General features: G+C 38.8%; 1 protein-coding gene and 1 pseudogene across 5 annotated transcripts in view; one reads left to right on the top strand and one right to left on the bottom strand.

Annotated features, from left to right (window-relative positions):
- Positions 1 to 21,313, top strand: part of LOC137236858 (axin-like) — a 1,106,688-nt gene that overhangs the window by 743,511 nt on the left and 341,864 nt on the right. The window lies entirely within an intron of this gene.
- On the bottom strand, positions 920 to 10,756 carry LOC137238653 (DENN domain-containing protein Crag-like; annotated as a pseudogene).

Consider the following 21,313-nt stretch of genomic DNA (forward strand, 5'->3'; position numbering starts at 1 on the left):
CAAAAAAATCTTTGTCATTAATGGTAGCACCCTCAGTTAATATTTCATTAATTGGAGGAGTATTATCTACCAAATGCACACTGTCGGCATACAATGATTTTATAGATACAGATCGCTGTGATAGGTATGTTTTGCGAAAGATTCAAAGTGGAAACCAACTCATCGGGAAAATTACATACATCAGGAACGTGTGCACTCATTTGAGATGGCAATGGCTCTCTATTGAATTGTAATAGGGTAAGACTGCAATTTGCGTGCCCATCATTATTTTCATCCATACGCTGCTGCTCCGAGCAGCGCAGCGGCAACGGAGGACTATCGAAATGCAGCAATGCCTCTAAGTCATTGTCAGTTATCTCACGTTACTCCATAGGAAAGGTACTATTTAGTGTATTATTATGTTCCATGCTTGATGTTTGTGTATTTTTTAGTTTTTTTTTAAATTCCATTGATATCGCTTCAATCTACTTATGCACACATATTGAAAAATCTTCTGATTACTAGTTAGCTTTGGTGATATTTCATCAGCATCTTAAAGTCCACAACAAATGTGAGTTTAGTTAAAAAGTCAGTATCGTTTTTGTTTTTTTTTTAACGTGAGAGGAAAATGCAAAAAAGGAATTCTTAAAAAACCTTTTTATCATACTTAGTTTGAAAACTTCACTTATATATTTTAAAAACAAGCAAATAATATAACTTTTAAGAGTTCTGGTTGGGCCGCTCTACTACACCGTTGCTAACTTGATTTTGAAACAAGTGTTTCCAAAATAACCCAATTGAGATATAGCTCCTTCTTTTGCCATATTATGTGGCAATTTTTTAGGCTTTATAAAACCGGGTGGTTTTTTTTTTAACTTGCAGTGTAAAAAAGGTGATATTTCCCATCGCAAAATATTGATATTTGAAAACATGTAAATAATTACCCAAAGTTAAATTTCAATGACGAGCCAAAATTGGCCAAACTTGATGCAACACTAGAGCCGGGCATTGTTTCAGATCGTTGCATACTTTTGTTGAGTTGTGTAGAGTCATCAAAGGTTGCACTGCGTTGACCTTTAAATAATACCGGCTTATCGGTATATATAGTGTTGTTTGGTATGCCAGCATGCTGTTGATTTGATGTGTCTTTGTTGGGTTCTGTATTTATGGGTGTGCTTGATCTGTTAGGTCTTCGTTCAATGCGCCTAGGGGATCCTTGTAAGTGACTGGTGTGCGCGGAGATATTCTAAAAAACAAAAAAAAAAACAAAATTAAGACATTTATATTACTCTCAAGTTGCATGTCTACTTACTTATTAGAACTCTGCACGAGATCTGCATGTGCATTCGTCATGTTCAAATCTGCATTCTCCCCCACTTATCAAATGCTGAGAAATCCGATAGAGTTGCACCGGAGAAATTAGCATCACCAGTACCACGATCTAAATGTGAAGATGTTGATGAATTCAAGCTAGTGCGCGATGTACCATCCCACGTTGCTAACGTACTCAAATTATTTTCACACGACGCTGACAGGGTTTTTTTTAGCAGAACGTCTTTTTCCAACGCGCCTGAAGTGCGCTGCGCCGAAAACAACATTAATAATTCGAGGCCAACGCAACTGACTGAGTGTTGTGCTATCACCAGGCCATTCGGACTCAAGTACACAACGATTGTAAAAGCCATAAGTGAGTGCATTCGCCTGTACTCCAGAGCGCTTCATCAGATAATGCAGACGAACGGCTAGTACCGGGAAATTATGAATACCACACAATTGCATCATAATGCGATAACAAAACTCATCACAGGTAATATTCAGCTTTGATGCACGCACTAGCATATCATATGCGGTACGCAAGGTGTCATGCTCTTTACCCGCCTGACGTGTATCATTCAGCATTGATGGTAGGATGAGAAAGTAAAGAGAGTAGCAAGTGGCTAGTAAATATTTTGACCATGCCTCTGGATGCATTTGACAGCGGCGCGCCATCTTCTGCGAAAGTTTGACTTCGTGCTTTCCGCGGCGTGCAATTGGCGATCCAGGTGCGAGTGAACCATTAATTTGCTGTTGCAAAAAGTGGGACAACGCGCTCCTCTTCGTCGTTTTCAAGAGACTGGGGTTTAGTGTGAATTTAGCATAGTTATATACAGCGTTTGAGCTGTCTATTTTAAGTAAACAAAAAGCATGACTTCATATAATTTATTTTATTTTTCATATCAAACTAACCTTGCTTCGGCCCAACACTATAGGGTGGAAATATGTACTTGGTACGTTCGCTATTTTGTCCGGATTCCCAATCAACTAAACGCACATCTGATGGTGTATTATCATGGGCGCCTACCTGTTCGGCGCATTCGTCGAAAAATGAAAGTCCATGATCACCATCTGATACGAAGGAGCGCTCTTCAATAAAGCGTATAAACATTTGTGTTTTCATAAGTATTTCAAAAATTTCTGATGTGCCTTATCACGCGATCTCAAGAATGCCTTGAAATCAGACACTTGGATCTGTGGCGCCAACGGAAGGCGTTTTCGATATGGGCGTTAAGTACTCGCAATAACCTCGTAAAATAGATGCCCTGAAAAGTAAAAAGGCCTCTTGAATTCGCTGTTCGAGATCTTGCTGTCAAGAAAGTTAGGAAATAGAAGCAAAAAACCTTTTGATTAAAGGGCTTAATTCCAGCCATTCTATCCCGAACCTTCCAAGGGATTTAAAATATTTCTTTTTCGAATTTTGGTCAAAGCATTACTTTCATTATTTAACATAGTGCTGCCAAAGGTCCTCATATCTTTATACGTTTTTTTTATTTACAAAGAGGGATAAATAAATCGCAGTCGCTGTAGCGCTTAGAATATTTGGTAAAATATGTATGCTTGTTGGACTTGTTGTTTTTCAACAACAACTATCACAAACAGTCATTATAAGGGCTCGGTACAAAAACAATCCGAGTCCCGAAATAAAAGAATCCCGACACGATAAAATCCCGAAATTGGAAAAAGTCAACTGTTTCTACCGGCCTAGTGTGCTACTGCGCCAGTGACCTAGTTTTTTTTTCAAGGGCAAGCAAATACATATATGTATATCGCACACCAAAAATTCACCATACCAGCTGTCAGCTAACCAAGAAATACACGACAGGGTTGCATGCAATCTCAGAATGGTACGTGCAGATAGAACGCGTCGTGGAGAACGCATCGCCAATCTGCATTCAAGCACCGGCAGTTGGTACACTTTCGAATTTAATTACGATTTTCGCTATTCGTCATGAGCTGTCGCACAAAATTAAATCCATACCTTCGTCAGCCTCTACGCTTCGTTTTAAACTCGCTTTATTCATCTATTTTAACATACGAAAACAAGTAATTTTGCGCGGGTGGCTTGGAATCACGTCCCTACGCTCCGCTTAAACTCGCTTTACTCATCTCTTTTAACATACGTTTTGTAATAAAACACCTCCGTTTCACCCAACCAACCTCACCGTCACTCGCCCTGGCACCTCAAAAGATACCACACCTCCTCCAACAAAACAGGCAGTCGCCCCGAGAGCGACACGATACATTAGGCGCTGGAACGGAGACCTCGGTCTCTTCGTCCAGCCCAGAAAAACCTCAAAACCCTCGAGTCTGGAACGGAGACCTCTGCCTCTTCGTCCAACAAAACAAAAAAACGCAAATCTGGAACGGAGACCTCGGCCTCTCCATCCGGAACAAAAAAAACCCAAAGAATAACAAAAAATGGTGCCATTCTGGAACGGAGACCTCGGCCTCTTCGTCCAGCCTTACTGTCCATCGACTATACATATATTACGTTCTGAATTTCTATATTTAAGAATTATGTATAATTCAATGGCAAGAAATATTCACTTATATCTGTTCATAACCGCTAATTTTTTCATCTTAACTCAGGTGGCATGCTAAGCAAGTCGGAAAGGATTCCCGGCCATTTTGCGTCGCAGATGTACTCCTCATTTAGATTAAGTTTAGTGTGTAAGTCTTATATTCATTTTTCTTGTTTCAGCGGAGGTCATTGGCGAAAAACGATGTTGCGTATCGCAAGGGGGGCCGGCATGTTTAGGCAGGATGCCTAACTTTTCCGCATCTGTTTACGATCCCCCCAATGCAACTCTGCGATCCGATACTCGATACTCGAATTAATTTATAACCACCCACACGATCACCCTCATGCATGTGTAGGCATGTACATGCACGTGTATGTGGGCTTTTTGTCAGCACTCATGCATATGCATGTCGGGGTTGATGTGTGGGTGCCTTTCCCCTCCAAAACGGAGGATTTTGCGGGTCAACGGTTGTAGCTTGCTATACAACCGGCCTCTTGGATTCTAACAGCCAACCAGCTAACATCTGCCGCCAGCGATCTCCACTGTTTTTCAACAATATATTCAGGTAATATTGTACCCAACCAAATTATATAGTTATTCAATAAACCACATATATTATAACGAGAAATCTCGTCTATTTGCTTATTTTCTATTCCATACATATATTCGATCGACCCAGGTGCGCCCACCTACCTCCAGGAGCACACGCACCCCGGCCGAACATAAATGTTTTCATACTGTCTTTTGCGATTCCATTTGATACGCCACTGTCGATGTTTGAGCAGATATTGCAGCCAAAATCATGTTCAAGTCATGTGCAATAAATAACTCCAAAATTGAATAATGGAAAAATGATCTTTATTAAAGTACTCCACAATAACACCTATACTTTGCAACGAATAGCTTCCTTAATAACCAACTGATTGATAGCTCAAATGAAACTGCTTCTTCATGCCTCAGCCTGTGCCGCTTTTATACTCTTCGGTTTCCTCGTTCACCCATTTCTCATAAGGTCTAGTAGTTTCGTGAACCTGATGCTTTATGAGCTATATACACGTATATTTGCAATTTGTATCCATATGCGTGTGTATATGTGAGCGGCTGATGATGACATGCGCTTGTGAGTATCTCTCTCTGTTGCCCCGCATGTATGTGTGCAGACATAATGAATGATTAATTTGTTTACGTACATACAAGTGTAGCAGCTTGCTTCATTGTGTTGTGGCTTTATTTACTTAGTGTCATATTAGTGATGGGAGTATCACTTAGTGTCACTGATATTCGTCACACTGCCCTCCACCTAAGTCTGATCTTCCCGATCAGACAAATCTCTCGATCTAACCGCTGCTAGCCTCTCCAAATGAACCACTTTCAGTTTGGTTCGTGGTTTGCCAATGGTTTGTATGCGGTACACTACATAGTTGATCCGTTTTGCAACTTTGTATGGGCCTTCCCAGTTACACTGCAATTTCGGGGACAAACCTTTTTTCGTTGTGGGTTGTATGCAGCACCAAATCTCCTTCCTGGAACCCTTCCGAATTAATTGCTTTATCGTACCTCGCTTTGATCTTGTCACTCATAATCTTTGCTCGTTGCCTTACAAGATCGTGTATCTCACTCAGCTCTTCTTCCAAGACACCAGTGGATTTCTTGACATTCCTCTCCGCATCGGCACCTATCCCATACTTCAAATCAGCTGGCAGTCGAAGGTCATTGCCAAAAATTACTTTTGCAGGGGTTTGGCCCGTTGTCTCATGCACTGGTGATCGGTAAGCCATCAAGAATAATGGTATGCGGGTATCCCACTCCTTATGGTACTTGTCTACTAAATGCTCCTCCAAAGTTCTATTGAAACGTTTGTTACGTGAGAGCTCAATACTCGCCTTAAAACTTTAGCACGGCTCGTCACCATGAAATTTGTTTCGACACTCGCGAACGCAGTCTGACTGCGTTTGCAAATCGATGGTTGCAGGAGAACGCAATTTAAGTGCGTTCGGTGTTTGACTGTTTTGGGCACTGTCTTAAAAATCGCAGCCAATACTGCGTTGCTCCCATTTCCGCCTTTTCAATCACAACCGCCGGCAGAAGCAGCATAAAATCTTGATCCAAGAGTATTCCTTCCAAACAGCACATAATTGAGTTGGATGTCTCTGTTATTACGCCACGAAATTGAGCGAGAAGAAAAAAGGGAGACAGTATACGTGTCAACGTGGCAGCCACCTTTGAGCAGCGCATACACAGGCCCAACGAGCCGCTACGTTAGCATCCACATCAGCGCCAAGTGAGAGGAACAGCCAGAAGGCCAGAGCGACATAGCAAAATAGCAACGAGTGAAATCGCTGCAGGAATCAAACGTTCACAACCCTATGCTAGTTGCTACAACCGATAAGTAACATTTTAGTTATAGTAAGTAGTGAATACATAGTTATTGTATGATATTTGCCATAGCGCGAAAAGCGCGCTAACAAGAGCAGTGTCCCGTGAAACGCTGGTGTAGATTATGTCTGCCGAGCAAGTCTCTCATTAATCGCCAAGAGCATTATAGAAAGCTCGCTGAATTCGTTCCATCAGCGCAAAACACAGACGTGAAAGCGAGCGCGTTAGATGCTTGGATGCGCTTAAGTGGTTGAGGGTGAACTACTCAGTTTCGCTCAAAAAAAAAAAAAACAGTATTTGAGCTAGTGGTGAGTTAACGCTCAACATAAAGTTGCATGATCGAGTAATCGGAGTTGGCGGAGAGCACCGAAGCAAATAAGCAGAGTAGCTAGAGAGATTGGCTGTGTAGCAGACAATTGCACGAGTGATTTAGCTTGAGCTTAGTTGGTAAAAAATATACGTATCTACGCGCCGTGTTATCATTCAGCTGGCAAAAGAATTTAGGCAAACTCATGCGATTTTTTGGCACGCACTCAATCTCAAGTATTTGTAAGAAAGAGGAAATGCGCGAATCTGTGAGCGCAAAGTATCACTAAAGTGGTGATTTTAGTTTGTTTAAACAAATGTAGTGCTCATGCTGACATTAGCATGACAGTTGCAGGAGCTCATCCTCAAGGCGCCTTAGGGACTTCAGCTTTCGAACCCACAGTATATATATAGGTATGAATATGCACAAGCTAAAGCGGAGCAAACCGCAGTTGACAATCGCCACTCTATTGCATACTGAGTGCGAAAGTAAATAACGCAATAGTGAGGACACAATAGCATTTAAATTTTATTCTTTAAATAATTGCAAAGCCCTCTGGCATTAACAGTAGCATTAAGAAGCAAGTAGATCACCCATTGAAAATTCACATTGAATGCAAGGTAACATGAATTCCAGCCTTCGTATTTAGTTCATTTATTAGACGTAATGGGTTATGCGTATATATACATACACATGTAGGAACCAACCTTCATAAACATTTCATTTACTAGACGTGTTTGTCATACACGTATATACATAGATAGAGGGAGTTAATCTCAGCTGGTCGTGGTGCGCGGGCACTGCAAGCAATTATTTTGTAAGTACATGTATATATGTATATGGTTTATTAAGGTCAGTTGTGGCCGAATGAGATGTCGCTAAATTGGATGAACGGCGATTTTGAAAGAGTAGTGAATGCGAGAATTGGAATTCTCTTTTTTGTATAAGCATTAACTAATTAATTTAGATTTCATATAAAATATTAATGAATTTTGATGAGCAAGCCATACGGATGAAGTATGATGGTAAGCTAAGGGAAGTTACGTATAGAGCGCGGAAGTAGGTATGGTAATTTTAGTGAAGCGAAACGTATTTGAATAAAACATTTGTAAGTGAGAAATGGATCTCTAAACGAAACGATTATGTGTGATGATGGGGCGGGATGTGGGTGATCAAATGGGTAAGTAGACAGACGGACGGTTGGACGATAGCTGGTGTCAACGCGGATGAACACGGGCCATGGATACGTGGTGACGGCATCAAGGATATGAAGGCCGATCTTGAGTGGATGGATTTTGATGGCGGAGAACAAAGGATTCGAAGTGACTTCGTTCCGTTTATTAGCGTTGATTATCGTAACGAAATGATATCGTTTCGTTCGTTAAGCATGCCTGCTATATATTATCAAGGTCTTCTAGTTTGACCGAAAGCATACACTCTGATAAATCGGTAGCTTGGGAGGGTGACCATCTTGAGCAGTAATTTTAATTTATCAAAAAGGGGGTCTTTTATTAAGCTGTGAAAATAGAAAAAAAATTTCCTCAAAAGGGAAACTTTTTTTTAAACTAGCCTAATGTACGCTTGGTTCTTTATACGTATGTACTTGTCTCAGCGCTTCTGGTTACAAGTAATTTGGGTATATAAATTTGTGTTCACTGGGTTTTTTTTTTTGAGACCCGCCTAATGTATGCTGTGTTTTTGTTATATCGTCGCTCGCTAGCCAGAAGCATGAATGTGCAACCTTCCCGATTTTGTGTTAAAAGCTTCTTTGGATTACCCTTTGGATTCTTTAGGTTCTACTTAAATCTACAGCTTCCTACCTTACCCAATAATTTGCAATGCCGTTTTCATGAATGTAAGTTGGGCCAGAAATATGAATGTGGCACATTCATGTTTCTGGCTGGCAACAAAGTAATGTGTTCCTGTGTGTATGACATATTCGTTGATATGGCTCAACAATTTTTGAAAAAAAGTAAGAATAGCGCACATTCGTACTCATATTTACTAATAATTTTAATAGTTTTAATCATTTTAAATATTTAATTATTTCTATATTAATTAAAAAAATGGCGTTCGGCACTACTTTTCTGATAATTACTGTGCTATAACAACGCTATCCGAAAAAAGGTCGTTTAATTGAAGGCAAACCGGTTTATTCGAAGCCGTTGCCTATCGCCGAGGCAAAACTAAAAGACTTGAGAAAAATGTGCAAAAAACTGGTTATACTAAAAGAATATCATTCTTTTTATAAAAATCTAAAGGGCAATAGTGAGGTTCGTGACGGTTTACCCGAACCCAACATTTCAGGAGATTCTCATTCCGAAAATGAGAACTAGTTCAAAGTTTGCAATAATATCTTAGATAAAAACACATTAGTGTATATGAAATTCAATTTAATGTGTAACTTTTTCATTTACATACTTTCTATGAGTCACAGCCACGGATGTTTTCCCAAGAATTGTGATGGTCTGAACCCGAATCCGCCAACGGAATTGGCGTAAAGGAATTTGTTTACGTCTTTTGAAGTTAAGGCCATACTATGACCAGTTTGGCCAATTCTTATAGCGTATTCTGACCCAGCGCATAAAATATGAGCCGCATTACGTGATCCGACTACTTTAAATTTTTTATACTCAGCTGAGCAGAGCTCACAGAGTATATTAACTTTGTTCGCATAACGGTAATCCGTAACGGCATAAACTAATCGAGATAGATATAGACTTCTATATATCAATATGATCTGGGTGAAAAAAGAAATTCATTTAGCCATGTCCGTCCGTCCGTCCGTCTGTAAACACGATAACTTGAGTAAATTTTGAGGTATCTTGATGAAATTTGGTATGTAGGTTCCTGGGCGCTCATCTCAGATCGCTATCTAAAATGAACGAAATCGGACTACAACCACGCCCACTTTTTCGATATCGAAAATTTCGAAAAACCGAAAAAGTACGATAATTCATTACCAAAGACGGATAAAGCGATGAAACTTGGTAGGTGCGTTGACCTTATGACGCAAAATAGAAAATTAGAAAAATTTTGGACAATGGACGTGGCACCGCCCAGTTTTAAAAGAGAGTAATTTAAAAGTTTTGCAAACTGTAATTTGGCAGTCGTTGAAGATATCATGATGAAATGTGGTAGGCACGTTACTCCTATTACTATATGTATGCTAAACATAAATTAGCGAAATCGGATGACGAACACGCCCACTTAAAAAAAAAAAATATTTTTTTAAAGTCAAATTTTAACAAAAAATTTAATATCTTTACAATATAAAAGTAAATTATGTCAACATTCGACTCCAGTTATGATATGGTGCAACAAAATACAAAGATAAAAGAAAATTTAAAAATGGGCGTAACTCCGCCCTTTTTCATTTAATTCGTCTAGAATACTTTTAATGCCATAACTCGAACAAAAATTTACCAATCCTTGTGAAATTTGGTAGGGACATAGACTCCATGACGATAACTGTTCTCTGTGAAAATGGGCGAAATCGGTTGAAGCCACGCCCAGTTTTTATACACAGTCGACCGTCTGTCCTTCCGCTCGGCCGTTAACACGATAACTTGCGCAAAAAACGATATCTTAAACTTAGTTCACGTACTTATCTGAAGTCACTTTATCTTGGTATAAAATATGGCCGAAATCCGACTATGACCACGCCCACTTTTTCGATATCGAAAATTACGAAAAATGAAAAAAATGCCATAATTCTGTACCAAATATGAAAAAAGAGATGAAATATGGTAATTGGATTGGTTTATTGACGCAAAATATAACTTTAGAAAAAACTTTGTAAAATGGGTGTGGCACCTACCATATTAAGTAGAAGAAAATGAAAAAGTTCTGCAAGGCGAAATCAAAAGTCCTTGGAATCTTGGCAGGAATACTGTTCGTGGTATGACATATATAAATAAATTAGCGGTACCCGACAGAAGATGTTCTGGATCACCCTGGTCCACATTTTGGTCGAGATCTCGAAAACTCCTTCACATAATCCCTTTTAAAACCCTCAATGGTGTCAAAAAGTTTCATAAATTTTGTTTTATTTTTATAAAAGCGGTATTCACTGTTTACCTGGCACTATCTCTATTTCCTTATATGCCTCCACCTCAGGCACAGTAAGTTTTACATCACTTATGCGCTGACTAATGGTAGTCAGCCGCTCTTCAACGTTTTCCCTCTGTACAGCGAGTGCAGAGGAAACGACACTGTCTATTGTTGCTTTCAACTGGTCGGCTTCCAAAGGCATATTTAAACCTGAAGACCAAGCTCCCTGATCACAAATAGCACCGAGCCTTCTTTTATCCTGTTTAGCCTATCTAACAATTCACCCAATTCACAATCACTCATGAACCTGGCAAATCACTTGCCTATGAAAATTTCAGCAACACAAAACAAAAAAACATCAATATTTTCATACTATTTTTAAACAGACCTCCCGTGCAAGGATCAACGATATTTTCGTATTACATTAATTCGAAAATTATTTTACTCAAAATTCACAATTTGTTATTTCTTCTTCTTCTTTTTTATTTTTAATTATCGTATATTTGTATATTTTCGTACTACATTAGTTTTGACATTATTTTACTCAAAATTCACAATTTGTTATTTCTTTCCTTCTTTTTTATTTTTAATTATCGTATGTTTGTATATTTTCGTACCACAATAGTTTTGACATTATTTTCTCAAAATTCACAATTTGTTATTTCTCTCTCTTTTTTATTTTTTGCACTCTACTTACATCTTAAAAATATTGTAAAATAAAATCCGATATACCAATGCCCTTCTCTTGATGTCCTTTTTATTCTAAACACCGCCCCACCTTGGGCGCCAATTAATCAACTCGTGGTTATATTTTTAAAAATAAATTTTATTACCCGTAAGCACTTGCTTTGGCGGTGAGTTTCAAAACTAAACTAAACTTACAAAATACTCTATTTTTAATGCTAACTTACAGCCGGCACCTCCGCAGTCGCTGTTGGTATCGCCGCTGGGAAGAGTTCCAGGAATGCCGCGCTGTGACTGGCTTGTGATGATGTTGTGGAATTTGCAGATGATCGAAATACGATATCTGCATGAATGAATTCACTCCCACGATTCGAGGAAGTTGTTATGCTTGCTGAACATTAACATGAAATCACCCTGCAGATGCATGTTGGTGTTGCATTGCAGATTCGCAGTAATTAGCTAATGCTGGCTAGCCGCTAGTGAATTTTTTTTTGATCGCCAGCTCTAGGAGAGAAATTTGCTGACTTTGTTGATGCGCTAGTTTAGCGGCTGGCCTTGGGCTGCAGATCTTAACTTCTATACAATAATAATAAAATTACCACAAAATCAAAGCTGAGTTTCCTCATTTGTAATTTTGGAAGAAAAGTTCCTGGCATTCTGACGGTTTTCAACTGCGTCACATCTTAAGTTTAATTGCCACCAGAAAAGAAGGATGCTCCTATATTAGTTGCCGGATAACACCAAACGTATTTTGTTCCTGCCAACGCCATACCTGTTGCGGCTGGGTAATAGACATAATTGGAAGTCCACTGCGCAACCTCTGTTCCGAGCGCTCCAATCAATTATGCCACATGTAAGTAAATCTTTTTTTGTAAAGTTCAATATTGTATTGAGCACATTCCGTAGGAGCCCTTCGGTGAGGATTTGCGGGGTGATATCGCTGCCGATTACCACATCGATTTTCGATGGTATCGAATACTGTGGATCGGCTAACGGTAAATCGGACAGTTCTTCGAGATCGATGCTTGAAACTCTGACTGTGGGCAAGGACTTGGTTAGCTTCGGCAAAATTATTGCTTGTGCGTCTTATCATTTGGGTTAATTCTGCAGAACAAAATTTTATCTGGCAGTCTTTATTGGCATTCTTCACAACCGTTCCACCCATTCCAGATATCGAGAGACTATTTTGTGGGTAGACCAAGAAGCTTTTGTATACACAATGATACAAAAGTTTTTTGTGAACCTTGGTTTATTAGGGCACGAATTTTATGAAATTTCCCAGCAAAGTATATTAATACTACTGCTGTTGGTAGTGTGGTTCCATGATTACTCGAAAAGAGTGTAGAAACCGGGTTTTTGTCCTGAGACTGTTGGGAGGAGGTGGCTCTTGCAGCGGCTTTCGATGTTGAGGACCGCTCGTCGTCCGTTCTCCTAAGGGTGCCGGCTTGGACGATTTGAGATCTGGGGTTTGGTTGTGACTGTTGGGGTTTGGGATGCAAATGCAGTAACGAATGATTACGCTTTTGACAATGTACGAACGAGAAACTACTTTTACATTCGTTCTCGGGGTGTGACGTTGATAAACAGTTTTAACAGTAACTAATTTCTCTAACAAATTTGATTCGGTCTGGTACCGATAAATTTCTAAACCTAACGCAAGATTTGACTGCGTGGTATTGATTGCATAATCTACACGAAGCCGTTTTATTGAACTCAGTATGATACGCGTGGTTTCATTATTATTAGAATGGGTCGAGTTTTGATTCACCATTCGTGGTGCAAAACTCTAAAATTGGGGTTTCGCCTTGCCTAGTCTATAGGTACGTAATCTCTCTACTACCGCATATCTGTTGGTCAAAAATCTATTCATATCATCCAAAAATGGGAATTCTTTTCTGGAGCTGAGGGATTGTTCCCATAGTGAAAGGCTTTTACTTGGCAGCTTTGATGAGCACAGGTAAACGTGGATTGGGTCCCAATCCGTTGGCAGGATCCTTGGGTATTAAGGGTAGACATACAATTGTTGATTGTTCTCTGCATCTTTTGTATATGTTCTCCGTTTTCCACGAATATTGTGGGCAGATTTAACAGCGTCTTCAATTGGTTGTTGACGAGTATCCTTTTGTTTTCGTACCTAGATCCGAACGCTTCCCAGGCAAGCTCAAAGTTATCATCGCTCAGCGGGTATTGTTTGACAGTAAGTTGTTTGACAATTTTTGAGCGGGTGATAATTAAGGTTGTTTTTATAGACTGCCGTCAACATATCTATAAAAGATGGACAGTCTTCGTATCCACCATGAAAGAATTCGGTGTCACATGTAGATACTTTTAAATATTTGGGTGTTTGTTGTTGGTTGGTTCTAGCAGTATTGAAAAGTTTTAAGGCTTTTAAAATTTCTGATTTACAAGTTTGGTGAGTTTCCATGCATTTAAGGAACTTTTGCTCAACCCAGCCGCTGACGTCTGTATAATTATCGGAAAAATTTACTTATCGATGGGACTCTACCACCTTTGCCTATATATTATCAAGGTCTTCTAGTTTGACCGAAAGCATACACTCTGATAAATCGGTAGCTTGGGAGGGTGACCATCTTGAGCAGTAAACCTCTAACCGTTCGTCGATTTTGGCATTATAAATTAATTTTAATTTATCAAAAAGGGGGTCTTTTATTAAGCTGTGAAAATAGAAAAAAAATTTCCTCAAAAGGGAAACTTTTTTTTTTAAACTAGCCTAATGTACGCTTGGTTCTTTATACGTATGTACTTGTCTCAGCGGTTCTGGTTACAAGTAATTTGGGTATATAAATTTGTGTTCACTGGGTTTTTTTTTTGAGACCCGCCTAATGTATGCTGTGTTTTTGTTATATCGTCGCTCGCTAGCCAGAAGCATGAATGTGCAACCTTCCCGATTTTGTGTTAAAAGCTTCTTTGGATTACCCTTTGGATTCTTTAGGTTCTACTTAAATCTACAGCTTCCTACCTTACCCAATAATTTGCAATGCCGTTTTCATGAATGTAAGTTGGGCCAGAAATATGAATGTGGCACATTCATGTTTCTGGCTGGCAACAAAATAATGTGTTCCTGTGTGTATGACATATTCGTTGATATGGCTCAACAATTTTTGAAAAAAAGTAAGAATAGCGCACATTCGTACTCATATTTACTAATAATTTTAATAATTTTAATCATTTTAAATATTTAATTATTTCTATAATAATTAAAAAAATGGCGTTCGGCACTACTTTTCTGATAATTACTGTGCTATAACAACGCTATCCGAAAAAAGGTCGTTTAATTGAAGGCAAACCGGTTTATTCGAAGCCGTTGCCTATCGCCGAGGCAAAACTAAAAGACTTGAGAAAAATGTGCAAAAAACTGGTTATACTAAAAGAATATCATTCTTTTTATAAAAATCTAAAGGGCAACAGTGAGGTTCGTGACGGTTTACCCGAACCCAACATTTCAGGAGATTCTGATTCCGAAAATGAGAACTAGTTCTAAGTTTGCAATAATATCTTAGATAAAAACACATTAGTGTATATGAAATTCAATTTAATGTGTAACTTTTTCATTTACATACTTTCTATGAGTCACAGCCACGGATGTTTTCCCAAGAATTGTGATGGTCTGAACCCGAATCCGCCAACGGAATTGGCGTAAAGGAATTTGTTTACGTCTTTTGAAGTTAAGGCCATACTATGACCAGTTTGGCCAATTCTTATAGCGTATTCTGACCCAGCGCATAAAATATGAGCCGCATTACGTGATCCGACTACTTTCAATTTTTTATACTCAGCTGAGCAGAGCTCACAGAGTATATTAACTTTGTTCGCATAACGGTAATCCGTAACGGCATAAACTAATCGAGATAGATATAGACTTCTATATATCAATATGATCTGGGTGAAAAAAGAAATTCATTTAGCCATGTCCGTCCGTCCGTCCGTCTGTAAACACGATAACTTGAGTAAATTTTGAGGTATCTTGATGAAATTTGGTATGTAGGTTCCTGGGCGCTCATCTCAGATCGCTATCTAAAATGAACGAAATCGGACTACAACCACGCCCACTTTTTCGATATCGAAAAACCGAAAAAGTGCGATAATTCATTACCAAAGACGGATAAAGCGATGAAACTTGGTAGGTGCGTTGACCTTATGACGCAAAATAGAAAATTAGAAAAATTTTGGACAATGGGCGTGGCACCGCCCACTTTTAAAAGAGAGTAATTTAAAAGTTTTGCAATCTGTAATTTGGCAGTCGTTGAAGATATCATGATGAAATGTGGTAGGCACGTTACTCCTATTACTATATGTATGCTAAACATAAATTAGCGAAATCGGATGACGAACACGCCCACTTAAAAAAAAAAAATATTTTTTTAAAGTCAAATTTTAACAAAAAATTTAATATCTTTACAATATAAAAGTAAATTATGTCAACATTCGACCCCAGTTATGATATGGTGCAACAAAATACAAAGATAAAAGAAAATTTAAAAATGGGCGTAACTCCGCTCTTTTTCATTTAATTCGTCTAGAATACTTTTAATGCCATAACTCGAACAAAACTTTACCAAAAATTGAAATTTGGTAGGGACATAGACTCCATGACGATAACTGTTCTCTGTGAAAATGGGCGAAATCGGTTGAAGCCACGCCCAGTTTTTATACACAGTCGACCGTCTGTCCTTCCGCTCGGCCGTTAACACGATAACTTGCGCAAAAAACGATATCTTAAACTTAGTTCACGTACTTATCTGAAGTCACTTTATCTTGGTATAAAATATGGCCGAAATCCGACTATGACCACGCCCACTTTTTCGATATCGAAAATTACGAAAAATGAAAAAAATGCCATAATTCTGTACCAAATATGAAAAAAGAGATGAAATATGGTAATTGGATTGGTTTATTGACGCAAAATATAACTTTAGAAAAAACTTTGTAAAATGGGTGTGGCACCTACCATATTAAGTAAAAGAAAATGAAAAAGTTCTGCAGGGCGAAATCAAAAGCCCTTGGAATCTTGGCAGGAATACTGTTCGTGGTATGACATATATAAATAAATTAGCGGTACCCGACAGAAGATGTTCTGGATCACCCTGGTCCACATTTTGGTCGAGATCTCGAAAACTCCTTCACATACTCCCTTTTAAAACCCTCAATGGTGTCAAAAAGTTTAATAAATTTTGTTTTATTTTTATAAAAGCGGTATTCGTGTATAAATTGCCATGCATCGTAAAATGCAAAAATTTTGTCAAAAAGTTTCATAAATTTTGTTTTATTTTTATAAAAGCGGTATTTATGTATAAATTGCCATGCATCGTAAAATGCCAAAATTTTGTGCCTACTGCTATTTTCATGCTCAAGAAAAATGCAAAATTTTTCTTGAATGTTTGCTTTTGATCTGCGTACAGCACGTAATAATACCAAAATGGAAGCTTTCGATTTCAAAGTATTTTCGAAAGTATGTATGTATTCTGTTTTTAAATACTTTCAGGGCCGGAGAGGGGGGGGGGGGGGGGGGGGGGAGGGCAGCCAGATCAATTGCCCTGGAGCCCGGAAGATTTTTGGAGGCCCGGCAAGCCAAAGCAGTATTGACAGTACTCTAACTAGGACTAGTAGATACACACATATTTTGTTGCTACAAAAAATTGTTTTAAAATAGAGAATCACTTAACTAAAATTATAAGCATCCGATCAAATACTATGGGGCATAGTCATAGTCGAAATAAAATGTGATTTTAAGTTAGATAAACGTTTTTGACACAATTTTATAAGCGCTATCTGTCAAAAATGCTTCAACTAACTTAAAATCACATTTTATTTCGACTTCCCAACGACTTAAGTGGTCGCCATTTCCTTCAAATCATACTCCATACTACTCTAAAAAAAACGGAGAAAAAGTAAAGCGTGATTGGCTCTTTTGGAATGCAACAAACGAAGCGCTTTTTTGTTTTCCATGCCGACTTTTCAGCAAAATTTCCGAAAATACCCGATCAGCTTTGATAAAGTCTTCAGGTTATTCTAAAGATAAAGGTTGGAAGAGGTTACACGACAAAATTCGTGAACATGAAAATAGTCAAGATCATAAAACTTGCTATATAGAGTGGCGCCAATATGAAATGAGAATTCGAAATGCAAGTTCAGTGGATTTTCTCTTAGCGGAAACCCTTAAAAATTATGCAGCTCGCTGGAGAGAGATACTTCGCAGAATTCTTGATGTTGCTTTATTTCTTGGAGAAAAATGATTGGCATTTAGAGGGGATAATTCATTGATCGGAAATCCAAAAAATGGAAACTTTCTTGGTATTTTGGAACTGATTAGCAATTATGACCCGCTGTTGCATGAACATTTGGAGAAGGCGAGGGAATCTCAAACGAAAAAGAATCGTCTCCAAGCACATTATTTGTCTGATGGAATACAAAATGAGTTCATAGAAATCTGTGCAAGTCAAGTAATTAGAAAGGTAGAAGGCGAGAGAAAGTCCGTCAAGTATTACACAGTAATAGTGGGTGCAACCCCTTATTCGGCGCATATTGAGCAGACTGTTTTTATATTGCGTTATGTTTTATTAGACAGGGACTCCGGAAAATAGAAAATCCAAGAACGCTTCTTAGAGTTTGTCGATTGTAACGCAAAAACAGGAGAAGCTATCGCTGAGCTGATTCGCGGCACTCTAAAAAAGCACAATATTCCCCTGGATGACTGCCGTGGGCAAGGGTATGATAATGGCAGTAATATGAGCGGTCATTACAAAGGAGCGCAGAGTCATATCCTGAGAGATAACTCCCTGGCAATATTTGCACCTTGTGCTTGTCATAGTTTAAATTTATTTGGAGTGCAAGCTGCTGAATGTTGTGCAGAAGTCATCAAATTTTTCGGTATTATGCAGAAATTGTATAATATCTTTAGCGCAAGCCCTCAGAGATGGGAAATTCTCAAGGAAAAAACTAATTGCTCCTTGCACAGCATATCACAAACACGATGGTCTGCTCGTGTGGATAGTGTGAAACCTTTAGCAACTCACATTCCCCAAATATTGAAAGCTATTGATGAAATCAAGCTTTTGAATCTGAGTCCAGAAACAGTAACGGATTTGAAAGGTATTGAAGCATATATGATGAAATTTTAGTGTATTCTCTTAACCTCCATTTGGCTCAAAGTGTTGACGGTAATCAACTATCGAAATCTGGTACTGCTAGCTAGAAATGCCACACTGGACGTGGAAACAGAAAATACACGTAGCCTGATTGATGGGTTGAAGAAGTTCAGGCATCAATGGTCGATCATACTTCAAGAATGTAAGGTTCTGGCAGGAAGTATAGGAGCTGTGAATACCCTTGCAGAGAAAGGAAGGAAGATAATAATGCGGCAGTTCGATGAATTACCTGGCGAATCACCTGAGTGTGATTCCGAAACTCAATTCAAACAGAAAGTTTTTTACGTTCATTTGGACTGCTTGATTGGTAACATAACAAGACGTTTCGAAGCCGTAAATGACATAGCGATTAAATTTAGTTTTTTGTGGAAGTATCAGGATCTGACGGAAGAAGAGCTCAGAGAAAAGGCAGCGGCATTCTGCACGATTTATGATATCGATATTTCTACGGATCTAATAGATGAAATCATTCATCTCAAAGCAAATCTGGGATGTGATTCGCTGCCACCATTTCACTTCTGAAAATTTCATGACTTGAAGATGAAAGTATTATTTCCGAACATCTGCATAGCATTAAGAATATTTTGCACACTTCCAGTCAGTGTGGCTGAAGGGGAGCGTTCTTTTAGTCTATTATCTTGCGTGAAAAATTTTTTACGTTCTACTATGAGCCAAAATCGCTTGACAAGCCTTAGAACATTGGCGTTGGAGTCCAGCCTTGCTCGCAGCATTAGTTTTGAATCGGTAACATTTCATTTATGTAAGTGCTCCAGTAAATCTTATTTTATATGAAATAATACTGACAATGTGAATTGAAAAATTTATGTATGTTATATTATTTTTTTTTTTTACTGCATTGAGTTTATTTTTTAGGAGCCCGTAAACGCGAACTGTCCCCGGGGCCCGGCTCTGCTCTCTGCGGCCCTGAATACTTTTTGTATTTTTTATTTGGTACTTTTAGTATCACTTGGTGTGTACATTTCATACTTATATCTAATCTAATATCTAATCTAATATATATATTACAGGGATGCACCTTAACGTTAAGCTAATCGTTTATCAAAAAATTTCCACCGTTTCCGTTGAAACACTTCGAAATATTATCGATAAAGAAATTATCAAGATAAATTGTATCTCGTTTTTAACCGAAACGAAAAGCTTTCGTTAACGTTAAAAACGTTAACAAAAACTTGATACTTTATGTTTGAATTATGCTGGCAATGCTATAGCCATGGTGAAGCCGTAAGGTGGCAACAACGAGCGCACATACACACACAAACTCTATGTAATTTGTTTGTGTAATTCGTTGGTGGTAATGTCAAAAATACTCTGAGAAATGTTCGTACTGTCAAAATTCATGAGAAAAGTTGCAATCAGCTTGGATAATGCTTTCACCTTTAATGACTCCGCCATCAATCAGCTTTGCCAGCATAGTTTGAAATTAATAATCAACATAAACGATTTGATTTCGTTTGGATATGGCAGAAAACGAAACGAAATCATTTCGTTAATTTGACGATCTTAACGTTAATAAACGAAACGAAGTCATTCGTAACGAAATGATATCGTTTCGTTGGTTAAGCATGCCTGATATATTATAAATGGCAAAGTTTGGATGTGAAGATGTTTGGATGTTTGTCCAGACGTTTGTCTTTGTGACTCAATCACGCAAGAACGGCTGGACGGATTTGGATGAAATTTGGCACACATATAGCCAATAGTCTAGAAGGATCTACTAGCTATATATTTTTGAAAAGGGGCGTGGTCCCCGCCCCCTAGGAACAGTTATAATTTAATTATTATATTTTTTCGTCTTTGCGACTGAATCACGCCAGAATGGCTACACGGATTTTGATGAAATATGGGACACAGACAGTAGTCTACTAGCGAATTTTTTTTCGAACATGGAAAGAGGGGTGGGGTCCCACGACCTCTTCGAGCAATAACTTTTTAATAATTTTTACACATTATAACTTTACGTATACTGGCCTTCACCATTATCACAGACTCAAAGGGTCAAATAAGTCGAAGGCTTATAAAGTAAGCAGTGACACCCTCCGCCCCCTTCCCCCCTTTTTCTACCACTCTGGTGTAAAATCTATAAATTGTTATAACTCAATATAAATTTTCTCCTAAATCAATAGTTTTTGGTATCTGGCATATACAGATCGAGATCTAGACAAATTTGGAGGAACGATCAGTGGTCCTCTCCTCCACTCCCGCCATCCGCCCTCCATCAATTGTTTTTATTAGCTTTACCTGTATGTTTCTATGTAACTTTTTATTCGCTCCAATGCGCCTGCTGCCTTATTAACATGGTTTTATAATTAGCTTCACCTTATTTGTAAACCCGTAAGGGTCATATCGAGACCCTTCCGGGATCATTTCTGGATGGTTTTCGGGATCGGTGCGGGATTACGCCGGGGTAATCTCGGGACTTTTTCGGGACTATCTCGGGATCATTTTGGGACCCTTCCGGGATCATTTCTGTATAGTTTTCGGGATCCGCCCGGGATACCGTCGGGGTTAATTTGGGACATTTTCGGGAATATTCCGGAATAATTTCGGGACTATTTCGCGATCATTTGGGGACCCTTCCGGCATCATTTCTGGATGGTTTTCGGGATCCGTCCGGGATCCCGTCGGGGTACTTTCGGGGTCATTTGCGTACCTTCGAGAGATAAATTCTTGATGGTTTCCGGGATCATTACGGGACTTTTTCGGGGTTATTTTGGGTCCCTTTAGGCATCATTTCTAGATGGTCCTCGGGATTCGTCCGGCATCCCGTCGGGGTCATTTCGGGACTTTTTCGCGACTAATACGGGATCATTCGGCATCATTTCTGGATGGTTTTCGGGATCCGTCCGGGATCTCGTCGGGGTCATTTCGGGACTTTCGGGATAATTTGG

The sequence above is a fragment of the Eurosta solidaginis genome, chromosome 1 (assembly GCF_040869045.1).
Source record: "Eurosta solidaginis isolate ZX-2024a chromosome 1, ASM4086904v1, whole genome shotgun sequence".
Classification (NCBI taxonomy): Eukaryota; Metazoa; Arthropoda; class Insecta; order Diptera; family Tephritidae; genus Eurosta; species Eurosta solidaginis.